The sequence below is a fragment of the Strigops habroptila genome, chromosome 8, assembly GCF_004027225.2.
Source record: "Strigops habroptila isolate Jane chromosome 8, bStrHab1.2.pri, whole genome shotgun sequence".
Classification (NCBI taxonomy): domain Eukaryota; kingdom Metazoa; phylum Chordata; class Aves; order Psittaciformes; family Psittacidae; genus Strigops; species Strigops habroptila.
The window spans coordinates 61,138,510-61,150,914 of NC_044284.2; the positions used below are offsets into that span (position 1 = coordinate 61,138,510).

General features: G+C 54.8%; 1 protein-coding gene across 9 annotated transcripts in view; it reads left to right on the forward strand.

Annotated features, from left to right (window-relative positions):
* RAVER2 (ribonucleoprotein, PTB binding 2) overlaps positions 1 to 12,405 on the forward strand; it is a 54,128-nt gene that overhangs the window by 19,857 nt on the left and 21,866 nt on the right. The window lies entirely within an intron of this gene.

The following is a 12,405-nucleotide window of genomic DNA, read 5'->3' on the forward strand; positions in this document are numbered from 1 at the left end:
AGCTTACAGAAAGAGCGGGTGTTGCAGAAGTCCCTTTCTCCATGGGTGCAGGTGTCGTCTGGCCGCATGAGAGAGCTGGATGTGGAAGAGGTACATGAGTGGCTGTAGCTCTCTCTTTGCCCAAGACTGTGGCCTCTTTCTCTCAGGGTGTTGGAGGAGGATGTTTTAGAGATCATGTGGATGCTGCAAAGCTCCCATTGTCCATGGCTACGGGTACCTTCTGTCTGTGAGTGAGGCCTGGATGGGTTACAGATACTTTAGGTGGTGGGACCCTCCTTTGGCCATGAGCGTTGGCACTTTCTCATGGCTCTCTGTAGGCTGAGGACGATGTTACAGAAACAGGGGGTGTTCGGGAAGCCCCTTTTTCCATGGGTGCAGGTACTCTCTGGCTGCATGAGAGACCTGGATGTGGAAGACGTACATGAGTGGCTGTAGCTCTCGGTTTGCTGTGGGTACCTTCTCTTAGGCTGTTGGAGGAGGATGTGTTGGAGATCATGTGGATGCCGCGGAGCTCCCATTGTCCTTGTCTACGGGCACCTTCTGGCTGCGAGTGGGACCTGGATGGGGAACAGATACTTTAGGTGGTGGGACCCTCCTTTGGCCATGAGCGTTGGCACCTTCTCATGGCTGTAGGATGAGGCAGGGGCACAGATAGGTGGGTTTGTTGGAGCCGCTGCGTCTTTTCTCGTCTGCCTCGCCCTGTGCCAGTCTGGGTTCCTGCAGCCTTTTCACAGTGTCTGGGATGCAGCTTGTTGCTGAGTCCTTTGTGACGTGGTGCAGGTGTGTTAGAGTTGACTTTGCCATGATATCACGAGGGCTGGTGCCAGGATCTGTTTTGGGGCGTTGCAGTTGGAGAGAAGTTTAAGTTTCCCCTTGCAGATTCCTTTACGAAGCTCCTTGCAAACCCAGCGTGGGGTAGAGACCAGGAGTGTTTTACCTGTTCTGCAGGGCACTGAGAGCTCTGTGTCTGACTGTTGTGTTGGGAGAGGCCGGGAGCCCTGGTGTGGTTGCATCCCTGTCCTGGAGCCGGTGTGGACTTGTGCGGAGAAGCTGCAGAGGAGAAGTGACGCTGCATTGCTGTGGGCAGCCCCAACATTGCCGTGGCCTTCCCGTGCAGGGCCTGTGCTCTCAGCCCTCGCTCTCGTGCCTCCTGTGCTGCCGGCCTGGGCTGGTGCAGCCCTTTTTGTACCTGTTTGGTGCCTACGATGAGCCTTCTGTTGCCTGTTCCATGGGCAGGAGAAGAGCAGGAGTGGTGCTGGAGGTCCCTTTGTCCATGGCAGTGGGAACCTTTGTGCTTTCTTTTGGCCTTGGATGAGAGACAGGTACAATGGGTGCTTTGGTTCTGCATTCCTCAGGAGCATATTCTGTCTGTAGGATGAGGACGAGCTTACAGAAAGAGCGGGTGTTGCAGAAGTCCCTTTCTCCATGGGTGCAGGTGCCATCTGGCCGCAGGAGAGAGCTGGATGTGGAAGAGGTACATGAGTGGCTGTAGCTCTCGGTTTGCCCAAGGCCGTGGGCACCGTCTCTTAGGGTGTTGGGGGAGGATGTGTTAGAGATCGTGTGGATGCTGCAAAACTCCCAGTGTCCTTGTCTACGGGCACCTTCTGGCTGCGAGTGGGACCTGGATGGGGAACAGATACTTTAGGTGGTGGGACCCTCCTTTGGCCATGAGCGTTGGCACCTTCTCATGGCTGTAGGATGAGGCAGGGGCACAGATAGGTGGGTTTGTTGGAGCCTCTGTGTCTTGTCTGCCTCGTCCTGTGCCAGTCTGGGTTCCTGCAGCCTTTTCACAGTGTCTGAGGTGCAGCTTGTCACTGGGTCCTTTGTGATGTGGTGCAGGTGTGTTAGAGTTGACTTTGCCAGGATATCACCAGTGCTGCTGCCAGGATCTGTTTTGGGGCGTTGCAGTGGGAGGGAAGTTTAAGTTTCCCCTTGCAGATTCCTTTACGAAGCTCCTTGCAAACCCAGCGTGGGGTAGAGACCAGGAGTGTTTTACCTGTTCTGCAGGGCACTGAGAGCTCTGTGTCTGACTGTTGTGTTGGGAGAGGCTGGGAGCCCTGGTGTGGTTACATCCCTGTCCTGGAGCCAGTGTGGACTTGTGCGGAGAAGCTGCAGAGGAGAAGTGACGCTGCGTTGCTGTGGGCAGCCCCAACATTGCCGTGGCCTTCCCGTGCAGGGCTCTACTCTCAACCCTCGCTCTCGTGCCTCCTGTGCTGCCGGTCTGGGCTGGTGCAGCCCTTTTTGTACCTGTTTGGTGCCTATGATGAGCCTTCTGTTGCCTGTTGCATGGGCAGGAGAAGTGAAGGGCTGGTGCCCGGATCTCTTTTGGTGTCCATAACGTCACCCACCCAACTGTTGTTTCCAGGTGCCTGTGGGACCAGAATAGTTGCAGCCATGGCGCTGTCGCAGCGCTGCTGTTGCCAGTGTCTTTGGGCACCTTCTCACTGGCTTTGGGACTGTGACAGGGTGCGGTGAATGTGGATGATGTGGTGCTCCCGGTGAGAGTGTCTGTGGGCACCTTTGAGCTTTTCCTGTGAGCTGGGTGTGGGCCAGATCCAGTGGGTGCTGTCGCTCTCCCTGTGCAAAAGGGCTGTGGTCAGCTTCTGGCTGTGTGAGGCTGAGGACGGGGCATAGATGCAGCGGGTGTGTTGGAGCCTCTGAGTCTTTGCTCGCTCGTCTCCTCATCTGCCAGCCTGTGCTGGTGCATCCTTTATATAGGGGTCTGGTGCTGACTGTGTCACAAACCCCGTTGTGACGTGGAGTGTTATGAGCTGTCTGTTGGCTGGGGTGGTGCTTTGACATCAGCAGGACTGGTGCCAGGATCTGTTTTGGGGATTTCCAATGGGAGAGGATTTTAGAGATTCCCTTTGCACATTCCTTTGCGAAGGTCCTTGAAACCTAGGCTGGGGTAGAGACCAGGAGTGTTTTACCTGTTCTGCAGGGCACAGAAATCTCTCTGGCTGACTCTTGGTTTGGAAGAGGGCAGGAGCCCTGATCTGGTTGCATCCCTGTCATGGAGCTTCTCAGGAGAAGCTGCAGAGGAGAAGTGACGCTGCGTTGCTGTGGGCAGCCCCAACATTGCCGTGGCCTTCCCGTGCAGGGCCTCTGCTCTCAGCCCTCGCTCTCGTGCCTCCTGTGCTGCCGGTCTGGGCTGGTGCATCCCTTTTTGTACCTGTTTGGGGCCTACAATGAGCCTTCTGTTGCCTGTTCCATGGGCATGAGAAGAGCAGGAGTGGTGCTGGAGGTCCCTTTGTCCATGGCACTGGGAACCTTTGTGCTTTCTGTTGGCCTTGGATGATGGACAGGTACAATGGGTGCTTTGGTTCTGCATTCCTCAGGAGCATATTCTGTCTGTAGGATGAGGATGAGCTTACAGAAAGAGCGGGTGTTGCAGAAGTCCCTTTCTCCACGGGTGCAGGTGTCGTCTGGCCGCATGAGAGAGCTGGATGTGGAAGAGGAACATGAGTGGCTGTAGCTCTCTCTTTGCCCAAGACTGTGGCCTCTTTCTCTCAGGGTGTTGGAGGAGGAGGTGTTAGAGATCATGTGGATGCTGCAGAGCTCCCATTGTCCATGGCTATGGGTAGTTTCTATCTGCGAGTGGGACCTGCATGTGTTACAGATACTTTAGGTGGTGGGACGCTCCTTTGGCCATGAGCGTTGGCACTTTCTCATGGCTCTCTGTAGGCTGAGGACGATGTTAAAAGAAACAGTAGGTGTTTGAGAAGCCCCTTGGTCCATGGGTGCAGGTACTCTCTGGCTGCATGAGAGACCTGGATGTGGAAGACGTACATGAGTGGCTGTAGCTCTCAGTTTGCTGTGGGCACCTTCTCTTAGGCTGTTGGAGGACGTGTTGGGGATCATGTGGATGCTGCGGAGCTCCCATTGTCCTTGTCTACGGGCACCTTCTGGCTGCGAGTGGGACCTGGATGGGGAACAGATACTTTAGGTGGTGGGACCCTCCTTTGGCCATGAGCGTTGGCACCTTCTCATGGCTGTAGGATGAGGCAGGGGCACAGATAGGTGGGTTTGTTGGAGCCGCTGCGTCTTTTCTCGTCCGCCTCGTCCTGTGCCAGTCTGGGTTCCTGCAGCCTTTTCACAGTGTCTGGGGTGCAGCTTTTCGCTGGGTCCTTTTGATGTGGTGCAGGTGTGTTGGAGTTGACTTTGCCATGATATCACCAGGGCTGCTGCCAGCATCTGTTTTGGGGCGTTGCAGTGGGAGGGAAGTTTAAGTTTCCCCTTGCAGATTCCTTTACGAAGCTCCTTGCAAACCCAGCGTGGGGTAGAGACCAGGAGTGTTTTACCTGTGCTGCAGGGCACTGAGAGCTCTCTGTCTGACTGATGGGTTGGGAGAGGCCGGGAGCCCTGGTGTGGTTGCATCCCTGTCCTGGAGCCGGTGTGGACTTGTGCGGAGAAGCTGCAGAGGAGAAGTGACGCTGCATTGCTGTGAGCAGCCCCAACATTGCCGTGGCCTTCCCGTGCAGGGCCTCTGCTCTCAGCCGTCACTCTCGTGCCTCCTGTGCTGCCGGTCTGGGCTGGTGCAGCCCTTTTTGTACCTGTTTGGTGCCTACGATGAGCCTTCTGTTGCCTGTTCCATGGGCAGGAGAAGAGCAGGAGTGGTGCTGGAGGTCCCTTTGTCCATGGCAGTGGGAACCTTTGTGCTTTCTGTTGGCCTTGGATGAGGGACAGGTACAATGGGTGTTTTGGTTCTGCATTCCTCAGGAGCATATTCTGTCTGTAGGATGAGGACAAGCTTACAGAAAGAGTGGGTGTTGCAGAAGTCCCTTTCTCCATGGGTGCAGGTGCCGTCTGGCCGCATGAGAGAGCTGGATGTGGATGAGGTACATGAGTGGCTGTAGCTCTCTCTTTGCCCAAGACTGTGGCCTCTTTCTCTCAGTGGGAACCTTTGTGCTTTCTGTTGGCCTTGGATGGGGGACAGGTATAATGGGTGCTTTGGTTCTGCATTCCTCAGGAGCATATTCTGTCTGTAGGATGAGGACAAGCTTACAGAAAGAGTGGGTGTTGCAGAAGTCCCTTTCTCCATGGGTGCAGGTGCCATCTGGCTGCATGAGAGACCTGGATGTGGAAGACGTACATGAGTGGCTGTAGCTCTCGGTTTGCTGTGGGCACCTTCTCTTAGGCTGTTGGAGGACGTGTTGGGGATCATGTGGATGCTGCGGAGCTCCCATTGTCCTTGTCTACGGGCACCTTCTGGCTGCGAGTGGGACCTGGATGGGGAACAGATACTTTAGGTGGTGGGACCCTCCTTTGGCCATGAGCGTTGGCACCTTCTCATGGCTGTAGGATGAGGCAGGGGCACAGATAGGTGGGTTTGTTGGAGCCGCTGCGTCTTTTCTCGTCTGCCTCGTCCTGTGCCAGTCTGGGTTCCTGCAGCCTTTTCACAGGGTCTGGGGTGCAGCTTGTTGCTGGGTCCTTTGTGACGTGGTGCAGGTGTGTTGGAGTTCACTTTGCCATGATATCACGAGGGCTGGTGCCAGGATCTGTTTTGGGGCGTTCCAGTTGGAGAGAAGTTTAAGTTTCCCCTTGCAGATTCCTTTACGAAGCTCCTTGCAAACCCAGCGTGGGGTAGAGACCAGGAGTGTTTTACCTGTTCTGCAGGGCACTGAGAGCTCTGTGTCTGACTGTTGTGTTGGGAGAGGCCGGGAGCCCTGGTGTGGTTGCATCCCTGTCCTGGAGCCGGTGTGGACTTGTGCGGAGAAGCTGCAGAGGAGAAGTGACGCTGCGTTGCTGTGGGCAGCCCCAACATTGCCGTGGCCTTCCCGTGCAGGGCCTCTGCTCTCAGCCCTCGCTCTCGTGCCTCCTGTGCTGCCGGTCTGGGCTGGTGCAGCCCTTTTTGTACCTGTTTGGTGCCTACGATGAGCCTTCTGTTGCCTGTTGCATGGGCAGGAGAAGTGAAGGGCTGGTGCCAGGATCTCTTTTGGTGTCCATAACGTCACCCACCCAACTGTTCTTTCCAGGTGCCTGTGGGAGCAGAATAGTTGCAGCCATGGCGCTGTCGCAGCGCTGCTGTTGCCAGTGTCTTTGGGCACCTTCTCACTGGCTTTGGGACTGTGACAGGGTGCGGTGAATGTGGATGATGTGGTGCTCCCGGTGAGAGTGTCTGTGGGCACCTTTGAGCTTTTCCTGTGAGCTGGGTGTGGGCCAGATCCAGTGGGTGCTGTCGCTCTCCCTGTGCAAAAGGGCTGTGGTCAGCTTCTGGCTGTGTGAGGCTGAGGACGGGGCATAGATGCAGCGGGTGTGTTGGAGCCTCTGAGTCTTTGCTCGCTCATCTCCTCATCTGCCAGCCTGTGCTGGTGCATCCTTTTTATAGGGGTCTGGTGCTGACTGTGTCACAAACCCCGTTGTGACGTGGAGTGTTATGAGCTGTCTGTTGGCTGTGGTGGTGCCATGGCATCAGCAGGGCTGCTGCCAGGACCTGTTTTGGGGATTTCCAAGGGGAGAGGATTTTAGAGATTCCATTTGCACGTTCCTTTGCGAAGCTCCTTGAAGCTAGACTGGGGTGGAGACCAGGAGTGTTTTACCTGTTCTGCAGGGCACAGAAATCTCTCTGGCTGACTCTTGGTTTGGAAGAGGGCAGGAGCCCTGATCTGGCTGCATCCCTGTCATGGAGCTTCTCAGGAGAAGCTGCAGAGGAGAAGTGACGCTGCATTGCTGCGGGCAGCCCCAACATTGCCGTGGCCTTCCCGTGCAGGGCCTCTGCTCTCAGCCCTCGCTCTCGTGCCTCCTCTTCTGGTGATCTGGGCTGGTGCAGCCCTTTTTGTACCTGTTTGGTGCCTACGATGAGCCTTCTGTTGCCTGTTGCATGGGCATGAGAAGAGCAGGAGTGGTGCCAGAGGTCCCTTTGTCCATGGCAGTGGGAACCTTTGTGCTTTCTCTTGGCCGTGGATGATGGACAGGTACAATGGGTGTTTTGGTTCTGCATTCCTCAGGAGCGTATTCTGTCTGTAGGATGAGGACGAGCTTACAGAAAGAGCGGGTGTTGCAGAAGTCCCTTTCTCCATGGGTGCAGGTGCCGTCTGGCCGCATGAGAGAGCTGGATGTGGAAGAGGTACATGAGTGGTTGTAGCTCTTGGTTTGCCCAAGGCCGTGGGCACCGTCTCTTAGGGTGTTGGGGGAGGATGTGTTAGAGATCGTGTGGATGCTGCAAAGCTCCCAATGTCCATGGCTACGGGCACCTTCTGGCTGCGAGTGGGGTCTGGATGGGTTACAGATACTTCATGTGGTGGGACACTCCTTTGGCCATGAGCGTTGGCACTTTCTAATGGCTCTCTGTAGGCTGAGGTCAATGTTACAGAAACAGGGGGTGTTCCAGAAGCCCCTTTGTCCATGGGTGCAGGTACTCTCTGGCTGCATGAGAGACCTGGATGTGGAAGAGGTACATGAGTGGCTGTAGCTCTCGGTTTGCTGTGGGCACCTTCTCTTAGGCTGTTGGAGGAGGACGTGTTGGGGATCATGTGAATGCTGCAAAGCTCCCATTGTCCTTGTCTACGGGCACCTTCTGGCTGCGAGTGGGACCTGGATGGGGAACAGATACTTTAGGTGGTGGGACCCTCCTTTGGCCATGAGCGTTGGCACTTTCTAATGGCTCTCTGTAGGCTGAGGTCAATGTTACAGAAACAGGGGGTATTCCAGAAGCCCCTTTGTCCATGGGTGCAGGTACTCTCTGGCTGCATGAGAGACCTGGATGTGGAAGACGTACATGAGTGGCTGTAGCTCTCGGTTTGCTGTGGGCACCTTCTCTTAGGCTGTTGGAGGAGGACGTGTTGGGGATCATGTGAATGCTGCAAAGCTCCCATTGTCCTTGTCTACGGGCACCTTCTGGCTGCGAGTGGGACCTGGATGGGGAACAGATACTTTAGGTGGTGGGACCCTCCTTTGGCCATGAGCGTTGGCACCTTCTCATGGCTGTAGGATGAGGCAGGGGCACAGATAGGTGGGTTTGTTGGAGCCTCTGTGTCTTGTCTGCCTCGTCCTGTGCCAGTCTGGGTTCCTGCAGCCTTTTCACAGTGTCTGAGGTGCAGCTTGTCACTGGGTCCTTTGTGATGTGGTGCAGGTGTGTTAGAGTTGACTTTGCCAGGATATCACCAGTGCTGCTGCCAGGATCTGTTTTGGGGCGTTGCAGTGGGAGGGAAGTTTAAGTTTCCCCTTGCAGATTCCTTTACGAAGCTCCTTGCAAACCCAGCGTGGGGTAGAGACCAGGAGTGTTTTACCTGTTCTGCAGGGCACTGAGAGCTCTGTGTCTGACTGTTGTGTTGGGAGAGGCTGGGAGCCCTGGTGTGGTTACATCCCTGTCCTGGAGCCAGTGTGGACTTGTGCGGAGAAGCTGCAGAGGAGAAGTGACGCTGCGTTGCTGTGGGCAGCCCCAACATTGCCGTGGCCTTCCCGTGCAGGGCTCTACTCTCAACCCTCGCTCTCGTGCCTCCTGTGCTGCCGGTCTGGGCTGGTGCAGCCCTTTTTGTACCTGTTTGGGGCCTACAATGAGCCTTCTGTTGCCTGTTCCATGGGCATGAGAAGAGCAGGAGTGGTGCCGGAGGTCCCTTTGTCCATGGCACTGGGAACCTTTGTGCTTTCTGTTGGCCTTGGATGATGTACAGGTACAATGGGTGCTTTGGTTCTGCATTCCTCAGGAGCATATTCTGTCTGTAGGATGAGGATGAGCTTACAGAAAGAGCGGGTGTTGCAGAAGTCCCTTTCTCCACGGGTGCAGGTGCCGTCTGGCCGCATGAGAGAGCTGGATGTGGAAGAGGTACATGAGTGGCTGTAGCTCTCTCTTTGCCCAAGACTGTGGCCTCTTTCTCTCAGGGTGTTGGAGGAGGAGGTGTTAGAGATCATGTGGATGCTGCAAAGCTCCCATTGTCCATGGCTATGGGTAGTTTCTATCTGCGAGTGGGACCTGCATGTGTTACAGATACTTTAGGTGGTGGGACGCTCCTTTGGCCATGAGCGTTGGCACTTTCTCATGGCTCTCTGTAGGCTGAGGACGATGTTAAAAGAAACAGTAGGTGTTTGAGAAGCCCCTTGGTCCATGGGTGCAGGTACTCTCTGGCTGCATGAGAGACCTGGATGTGGAAGACGTACATGAGTGGCTGTAGCTCTCAGTTTGCTGTGGGCACCTTCTCTTAGGCTGTTGGAGGACGTGTTGGGGATCATGTGGATGCTGCGGAGCTCCCATTGTCCTTGTCTACGGGCACCTTCTGGCTGCGAGTGGGACCTGGATGGGGAACAGATACTTTAGGTGGTGGGACCCTCCTTTGGCCATGAGCGTTGGCACCTTCTCATGGCTGTAGGATGAGGCAGGGGCACAGATAGGTGGGTTTGTTGGAGCCGCTGCGTCTTTTCTCGTCTGCCTCGTCCTGTGCCAGTCTGGGTTCCTGCAGCCTTTTCACAGTGTCTGGGGTGCAGCTTTTCGCTGGGTCCTTTTGATGTGGTGCAGGTGCGTTGGAGTTGACTTTGCCATGATATCACCAGGGCTGCTGCCAGCATCTGTTTTGGGGCGTTGCAGTGGGAGGGAAGTTTAAGTTTCCCCTTGCAGATTCCTTTACGAAGCTCCTTGCAAACCCAGCGTGGGGTAGAGACCAGGAGTGTTTTACCTGTGCTGCAGGGCACTGAGAGCTCTCTGTCTGACTGATGGGTTGGGAGAGGCCGGGAGCCCTGGTGTGGTTGCATCCCTGTCCTGGAGCCGGTGTGGACTTGTGCGGAGAAGCTGCAGAGGAGAAGTGACGCTGCGTTGCTGTGGGCAGCCCCAACATTGCCGTGGCCTTCCCGTGCAGGGCCTCTGCTCTCAGCCCTCGCTCTCATGCCTCCTCTTCTGGTGATCTGGGCTGGTGCAGCCCTTTTTGTACCTGTTTGTTGCCTACGATGAGCCTTCTGTTGCCTGTTGCATGGGCAGGAGAAGTGAAGGGCTGGTGCCCGGATCTGTTTTGGTGTCCAAAACGTCACCCACCCAACTGTTCTTTCCAGGTGCCTGTGGGAGCAGAATAGTTGCAGCCATGGCGCTGTCGCAGCGCTGCTGTTGCCAGTGTCTTTGGGCACCTTCTCACTGGCTTTGGGACTGTGACAGGGTGCGGTGAATGTGGATGATGTGGTGCTCCCGGTGAGAGTGTCTGTGGGCACCTTTGAGCTTTTCCTGTGAGCTGGGTGTGGGCCAGATCCAGTGGGTGCTGTCGCTCTCCCTGTGCAAAAGGGCTGTGGTCAGCTTCTGGCTGTGTGAGGCTGAGGACGGGGCATAGATGCAGCGGGTGTGTTGGAGCCTCTGAGTCTTTGCTCGCTCATCTCCTCATCTGCCAGCCTGTGCTGGTGCATCCTTTTTATAGGGGTCTGGTGCTGACTGTGTCACAAACCCCGTTGTGACGTGGAGTGTTATGAGCTATCTGTTGGCTGTGGTGGTGCCATGGCATCAGCAGGGCTGGTTCCCTGTTTTGGGGATTTCCAAGGGGAGAGGATTTTAGAGATTCCCTTTGCACGTTCATTTGCGAAGCTGCAGAGGAGAAGTGAAGCTGCATTTCTGTGGGCAGCTCCAGTGCCTTGGCCTTCCCCTCCACCATTTAAATAAATTGACACGTCATAAACATACATAATGTTACATAAACACTAAAATGAAAATTTGCTGTTTGAGTGTTTCCAGGGGAGGCCCCGGAGCTGCTGCGAGGGCTGGAGCAGCTCTGCTCTGGAGCCAGGCTGAGAGAGCTGGGCTGGGGCAGCCTGGAGAAGAGAAGGCTCCTGAAGGGGAGACCTTAGAGCAGCTCCAGTGCCTAAAGGGGCTCCAGGAAACCTGGAGAGGGGCTTTGGACAAGGGCCTGTAGGGCCAGGCCAAGGGGAATGGCTTTAAGCTGCCAGAGGGGAGATTGAGATGAGCTCTGAGGCAGCAGCTCTTCCCCGTGAGGGTGCTGAGGCGCTGGCACAGACTTTTCCCAGAGAAGCTGTGGCTGCCCCATCCCTGGCAGTGTTCAAGGCCAGGTTGGACACAGGGGCTTGGAGCAACCTGCTCTAGTGGAAGGTGTCCCTGCCCGTGGCAGGGGTTGGAACTGGAGGAGCTTTAAGCTCCCTTCCAACCAGTCTGGGATTCTGTGAATTCGTTAAAAATAATTGCTGGGGCAGGGTAAGGAAATGAAGTACCTCTGTGATCACTGTAAAGAAGAGCAGCTCAGTAATGGCTAAAAAACCTTAAAAGCAGCAGGTCATTCTTGCTGATGTTTCTGGAGGTTATCTTTCGTACCTTTGGCATAGAAGACATGTCCCATTGGCCCAGCCTGCATGCACAAGTGGCTGGCTATGCTGGTGCTTTCTGTATTTGAACTACATGACATGCATTTCTCTTTCTGTGAAATAAAGGAAAGTTTTCCCATGACTTCCCTGTGCTGTGCACATCTCTGTCCCTGGAAGAAAACACCTGAATTATCATCCAGCTGCTTGCTTCAGTGCAGACTATTACATCCTGTGATTCAACTGGTGTCAGGCAGGACATGCAGTGGGAGCACAGGAGTTTCCATCTGGACATTAGGAAACTCTTTTTCGCGATAAGGGTCATTGGCACTGTTATGGGTTAGTCACAGAGGGTATGGAGTCTCCATCTTTTGAGATACTAAGAACCCATGTGGATATGACCCTGCACAACCAGCTCTGGGTGGCCCTGCTTGAGCAGGGGATTGGACAAGAAGGCTTCAGAGGTGCCTTCAGCCTCATCCTGTCTGTGATTGTGTGAAATGCTTTGTGAACTGGAAACCCTCAAAAGATCCAGTAACCCCAAAGTGAGAAGTTATGGATACTGTCATCATAGATATTCGGTAGAACTAGTAATGTGTTGACTTTTGATTCCCAAATATAACATTTTGTGCTACAAGTAGTGAGATCATGTGTGTCTGTGTTTCTGTAGTCACTTTTCGAGTTCATTACTCATGATGTTGATAATACCATATGTTAAAAATGCATGTGTTGCATCTTCAGGAAAAATAAGAGTTTGGGATTGACCCTGTGACTTGCACTGGTGGGTTTGAGGGGTGGGAGAGGTGTAGTCATGACCTCTGAGGCTGGAGAGAAGCTATGGTTGGTTGATGAGAAACTTAACATGAGCTGCTTCAGTGTGCGCTTACAGCCCAGAAACGAACTGTGTCGTGGGCTGCATCAAAAGGAGCTCTTGTGATGCTCCCCACATGGAGCACTGTGTGCAGTTCTGGTGTCCTCAGCATAAGAAGTACATGGAGCTGTCGGAGCAAGTCCACAGGAGGCTATGAGGATGATCAGGGGCTGCAGCACCTCCTGTATGAAGACAGGCTGAGAAAGTTGGGGCTGTTCAGCCTGGAGAAGAGAAGCTGCGTGGAGACCTCAGAGCAGCTTCCAGTGTCTGAAGGGGGCTACAAGGTTGCTGGAGAGGGACTCTTCAGCAGGGAC